General features: G+C 40.9%; 1 protein-coding gene and 1 long non-coding RNA gene across 8 annotated transcripts in view; one reads left to right on the top strand and one right to left on the bottom strand.

Annotated features, from left to right (window-relative positions):
* LOC308399730 (multifunctional protein CAD-like) overlaps positions 1-6,516 on the top strand; it is a 54,911-nt gene that overhangs the window by 35,826 nt on the left and 12,569 nt on the right. The gene's annotated exons all lie outside the window — the stretch shown is intronic.
* LOC308399646 lies at positions 2,380-6,361 on the bottom strand. Of its 6 annotated transcripts, none has more exons than XR_013972229.1 (7): positions 6,028-6,359; positions 4,115-4,295; positions 3,874-4,016; positions 3,565-3,761; positions 2,961-3,091; positions 2,601-2,708; positions 2,380-2,495 (listed from the first exon to the last, which is right to left on the bottom strand). It is a non-coding gene; the product is annotated as an uncharacterized lncRNA (long non-coding RNA). The 6 variants fall into 6 exon arrangements; XR_013972230.1 differs by having other exon boundaries at positions 3,903-4,016; XR_013972225.1 differs by having other exon boundaries at positions 3,565-4,037; positions 6,028-6,361.

Here is a 6,516-nt window from a genome sequence, read left to right as displayed (position 1 = left end):
ATTACATGCTGTGAACATAAGTACCTTTGATCACAGTTTATGTTGTAAAAGAGAAGGAATATTGAAAAAAAGATCAACATTGTGATATTATTTCTTCCAAACTGACCAGAAACATGCTTGTCAGACTCTCACAGCAAAGGATCAGACTCACTGTGCATGACAGCTCAGGCCAATGATGTCTGTTAGATTGTCAGTTGTTTAGTGCTTCTGTACAGTTAGAGTCACGTCTCTATTTCAGAATAATTAATATGCAGAAAACACTAAAAGTTGATTGTCTTCCAATATTCTAGCATAATTAAAAAACTTTGACTTTGTAAGTACCGTATTTCCCGGACTACAAAGCGCACCTGAATATTAGCCGCACAAGCTAAAATCAGGGGAAAATCCTGTTTTGTACATACATTAGCCGCACCTGACCAAAAGCCGCAGGTGTTTCAATGTTGACTTATCATATGTAAGAGAATATGCACAAAGGGAATTGTCAGGAAAGAGATGGCTGTTTGGAGACACACCCCTTTTATTAATATTTTGAAAAACAAGTTATGGGTACATATTTGCATAACTTTTTAGGTATATGTACAAGTAGCGGTAATTACAAGTACGAAACATGTACTGTGCTTCATAAATGAGTAACAAATGTAGTACATAACAATAACCTACAGCACACCAGAAAAATAGATTCGGACTACCTTTTAGGCTCAGGTGCAGTGACACGGCTTTAACAAGAAGAAAAGTCAGTCATTCACCACCATCTTCCTGCGCACTAAAACCACCAAAGTCCTCTTCTCCAGTGTCGGATACGAACAGGCTCAGGATGGCTACGTCATCCACTCTCAGCTTCTCTCCTTCGTTGTCACTTACAAAACCAAAGAAATCCTCGTTGTCAGTGTCAGAGTCAAACACCCTCAGAAGGGCCGTGGCGGTGTCCTCCTCTCCATCATGCAGCAGTGCAGCCCTTCAAAATCCGTTGGTGATCGTGGATGTTTTCACACTTTTCCACGCTGTCAGGTTCCACCGGTGGAGTTGAGCATAACTTGCTTTTCGCAAGTTTATCGCCGCTCGTCATCCACGACTCCCGCTGAACGCGTAGCGTTAATTTGAAGTTTGTTTTTCGCGCTACTTGTACGGCACTATGTTGCCTGGCGGATGGACACGTGACCAACATACCACTCTTGAACCCAGATACCGTGTGTCTGATCACATGCCCTTCCGCCAGGCAACGTAGTGCCGTACAACAGCGGAACAAACAAAACAAATCGTCTTACGATATGACAAAAATCATGGACAATCCATAGAAAAGCCGCACCTGACTAAAAGCCGCAGGGTTCAAAGCTTGTGCAAAAAGTAGCGGCTTATAGCCCGACAATTACGGTACATATTATTAGTCCTAATGTCAGTATGATTCTTCATAACTCCTGCCCCTGAACTTTAAAATTTACCTGATGAAAGATAGTTTACAGTGGCACTCTGTCAGGATGATTCTGACCATAAGATCACTGTATTAATCTGAATCCTTCTGCAATGTGCTGTGAATGAATGCTGATGCAACTCACTGTGGGAAAGCTGTTAATAAAATGAATCTGTGACACATGCAACACATTCACAGAGGAAGAGGACACAAAGGGAGGACACGCAGAGGCTGTGTTGAAGTCAGACATCCAAATCTTTATTAAAAAACAGGCAGCGGTAACAAACAGGAAGACAAGCAGTCCATCAAACAGTCTACAGGGTCAAACATACAGAGAATTCAAACAGCAGTAAAAAATAACCGGACACTGAAAAACATAAAGCAATGTGTGACGCAATAAAAGGAAGCAGCGCAGCATATTCACTGAATTATCATCAATTACAAAAGAGAAAAACGACGATTTCTAAGGATTATTTTCTTAAATGCAGTTAGAGTGTGGCAGGTAAAGATGGAAACATACAGAATGTAAACTGTGTGAGTTTGTCAACTTTGTTAGTAACAAATGAGGTAAAAAACAAAACAGACAAAACAGAGAAAGAGGCTCTCAGTATTCATTCATAATTAGAAAGAAAAATTCTGGTCGTGGATTTTTACAGTCTTAGTTCCGCTCGCTGTCATCATTATAATCATCATGATCAATGGCGAGGTCCTGAGGTGGGCGGGGCTGTCTCTGGTGATGTCACCATGAAGGAACAGCATCTGGCACGTGTTGCTGAAACATCCCAGTACACTGGTGTAGTTTCCTCTCCAGCTGTTTGACATGTGACACATGAACATTAAGGGGAAGAAGAAGAAACAGTGTTAGGTCAGGTGACCACATGGTTTCTAAAGTAACTGACAGGAAAGTAACCAGGCCGTTAGAAATGGATGGCATGTGTTTAGAGTTACTGGAGTTGGGTAACTCTACTTACCAAAAGCAGAAGCACACAGATGAAGGATCAGATGCTGAATGTTGCAGGAACATGCTCATGTGTGGTGGTCATTCAGTGCTGCAGGTTAGACAGTCCAAGACTGATATGCTGCCCATCTGAGAGTTTGAAAACACACATGCAAAGATTTATTTTGTATTACAGTCAAAGTTGGATGTTCATTTTTGTCCTTTAAAAATGTTTGTGTATTTGAAAGCACTAACGTTTAAGGATGACTTGGATCGTCTCCTTTAAAGGGGAGACAAGTGTGTCCACGGATCCACGTCACTTTACCTGGATGATGACTCCTCCCTCCTCCCTCAGAAACACTCCTAATATAACCAAGCAAATAAATAATATTGAAGATTTACTTACATCATTACAAAAACATCAAAAACATCTCCCTTTGATTCTATTTCTGCATTCCTGCTGAAAATCAGGCAACAAATATCTCAATAAATCACAGTAAAATGTAAAGCACATGTTTTCTCTGCTTTGTCTAACCTCTGCAGAGCCTCTGTCAAGAAAAACATAACTTTAAGCATAAAACAAATATACATTTCATAACACGTCACTGGACAAACCTCGGTCAGTTGATTTCCTCTGTGCAGTGCAGACGAGCATCAGTCAGCAAGTGACTCTGCTGGTTCTTCTGAGGAAACACCACCGTCTCTCCACACCGTCACCATCTGTGAGCACAAACTGCTGCTCTGCTCTGCCAGCATGTAGGAATCACATATCACACACAGGGGTGAAGAAACATCAGAGCTCAACTTTGGATACTTTAGATCTAAACAGATCAAAGTAGCTCTTAGTTTCAACAATCAGACAAACAATGATACCAAACTGATTCTGTATGAATACAATATGGTATTTTCAATACAGGTGTCAAATTAATTTATTAAAACGAATACAGATATATGTATATTTTTTTTTGATAAATTAGTTTGCTAAATTATAAGAATATATATATTTTTTCATTTATCAATTGCAACTGAAAGAAATTAAATATTGAACAAAAATATACTGTCACATTCTGAGCATGCTCAGCACGCTGACAGACTTGAAGTTGCTACAGATTTTAAGAAGTGATAATTATAGGGAAGAAACTTCTCTTTTTCATCCGTTTAATCAAACATTTGATGCCTCAGCTGTCTCAGTCTATAGCGTTCTGCAACTACAACTAACCTGAGGCTTGGATTTGGCTGCAGGTGCCCCTGTACATCCTTCTCAGCAGCACACATGTGGGTACCATTTAATCCCACTTCTTCCTGAGCTTTGCTTCATCACAAGACCAAAGGTGGCATCCCGTGTCACAGTCTTATCATCATCCAGAAGAAACATTTACGCGCCTCCTGGTTTTGTTTTCTGATCCTGTGAAAAGACTGAGGACAACAAAGCCCAGAGAACACGAGATACACAACATCCAACATTCAGACTCAATGAAGTGCACCAGGTTGGTTCAGTTATAGTAGATATAAGCATACTTCACATTACTGGGTATGAATAATAATGAGGAGGCAAACTTTGAAGATGCAGAGCATGATGTCCCATCATCAGACTGTAAACAAACATCCACCAGGCTTCTTTGTTGGCAGAGGTGATGATTCTCCCATCAGGAATCAGTAGAGTGTATTAACCTGTGGTACAAGCAGCAGTCACTGAAATATTACTCTTTCAGATAAGAAATCAAGCACATAAAAGCCAGGGTGGGAGGGATCTCTACAAACTGACTTACCTCTGCAAGTGTGAAGCTCAACAAAAATCTGACTCTCCAGTCACAGACAAACAAAAACTCCAGCTGGGAGATAGAAAACACTGTCTGGGTCCTGCTGGATGTTGCTGGTCAGAGTCCACACATTAGCAGAGTGCTTCTTGGTCCCACTGACCCATGTGGACAGCGACTGTGGAGAACTGTTCTGGAAAACAGAAAAGAGAATTAAAATAACAAAAAGCCAAACAGAATTTCCACAAAGACTCTTTTGGAATCAGCAATCAAAAAATCACTGGTTCATATTAAATATGAACAGGTTCCTTAAATGTACGCAGTTCAGATCTGATTTAATTTCCTTCACACAGCACATTCGTCCAGGCTGACAGGTAAACATAGAATTAATCTCAGGTAACATGACTCATAGTAGAGTTTCAGTAAGAAAGATTGCAGGCTCTAATATTATTACCACACAATCCAAGGACACACCAACAGCTCAGATTTGTAGAACTATTTAAACAAATGTCTTCTGAATATTCAATTCATGTTCACAGTGGGAGGGTGGGGGAGGTGTCGTGGAATTTTTTAAATAAAGTCTGCAACACAGAAAGAGCTGTGATCAAGCTATTTATTACTGCGCCAACACACATCAAACATCACAGTTCAGTCATGTCAGCGCTGCCACAGAAGTGGTGCTCCTCCTCCTTTATGCATTCCAAGGAAGAGGGAGGAAGTTACAAACTGATCCTACCACACTTCACGTGTCTCGCTATGAAACCTAACGGATCAATGGTTATGCTGTTTTGTGCCCTTATCAGCACCTGTAAAGGGAGTTGTTTTCTCAAACTGCTGACGCTGAAGTAAGTTCATCTAGTTTTAGAAAGTTTCACTGAACAGTAACAGTGTCACAACTAAGCATATGCATAAGCACTTAAATACTTTAAATGAGAATACAGAACATTTCTATTACAGAGGCTAGAGCCTGTCCCAGTAGTCATAGGTAGAGCACACCTGGACAGGTCACCAGTCTGTCAGAGGACTAACACAGAGACAGACATCAGAGTTCATCAGTTCACTTTTAGTCTACTTTAAACAGACCTCACAAAAGGCTGATGTGGCTGGATCAGTAGTCTGATTTAAGTACGATACCTTTGGCCAGGGATTAATCTGGTGCATCGCTTCACTGCAGTCTTACGTATTTTCCCCACACCCGAATAAAAAATACTGATATATACAAATAACAGCTTCAGCTGATGCAGCCTGACTCAATCCTAGATGTTCAGCACACAGAGACACAGAGGTGCCGTTTAAAGTTTAGTGTTAACCTGAGTCACTGATCATTTGCAGTATTACAGAGTCTGGCAGTCTTTGCATGATGTCCACGTCACTGTAAGTTTCTCGCTGACTCTCAGGTGTGACAGGTGTGCCAGCAGGAAAGAGTAATAATAGCCTGCATCCTGAGGTTTGTCATGCAGGATTAAAGGAGCCAGGCTTTGTTCACACAGCTAGGATTGTATTTTACACTGACCCTGGGTCAGTATAAGTATCATACAGTTTAAACGAAGCACTGAAACTTGCACATATTTATTACAGATGCACTGAAGCTAATCGAGATATTTGCTGTCAGTCTGTGGCTGCGATTAAACACTTTACTGGAAACTTTATTAACTAGTAACTTCATCAGTCATGACAGAAGCTAATATTTCTGTGCTAACATCGTTTAACCAGTAACAGCTTTCCTCCAATATAAGCTAACGTTTACACCGTAACTTTAAGCTAGCACCATAAAGACGGTAAAACACGTAATAATATCTACAAATGCATCTTAAAGCTGTTATATTAGCACTCGGTGTATTACTAACATAACCACATTAACATTACTGACACTCGCTGCCTTTTAATAGTCATTCTATAAATGCTGTCCGTTTAAATGGTCTTACCTGTAAACACTGCATATCCACCGGATTGCAGCCAGAGTGGATTCTGGAGTCTTCCACGCTCCTGTTAGTGATCCTCCATCTGGATGGATGAGAACAACCTTCTGAACAATCTAGCAGGAGATGGCCCATATCTATGGGACTGATTTGTGCTAATAACGCCCATTGTATGGACTGATAACAGCCGAAGCGGGTGAATAAAGTCACCCAGTAGCTAGCTGTGCCATTACCCAGCATACATCACTCCCTCCGTAAATGCAATAAACCATACAAAAGTATCATTCTACCTGTTTTTCAGGTAGTTGTTTACATTATATAATTTACTGTGTTCAGTATACGTCACTACAATGTGATTTCGGAAATATATACGGACAACAGGCTCTTCCGCGGCAATCTCTTCAATCGGAGGACCCTTCACGTCAATTCCCGATGCGAGGGGGGTACCCTGCGCGTCCATAAGTGCAGCAGAGGGAGCCTGACCATGCGTCACAC

This window comes from Rhamphochromis sp. 'chilingali' (genome assembly GCF_963969265.1).
Source record: "Rhamphochromis sp. 'chilingali' genome assembly, chromosome: 7".
Lineage (NCBI taxonomy): Eukaryota > Metazoa > Chordata > Actinopteri > Cichliformes > Cichlidae > Rhamphochromis > Rhamphochromis sp. 'chilingali'.
The sequence above is the reverse complement of the archived record's forward strand: the minus strand, read 5'-3'. Positions and strand labels throughout refer to the sequence as shown.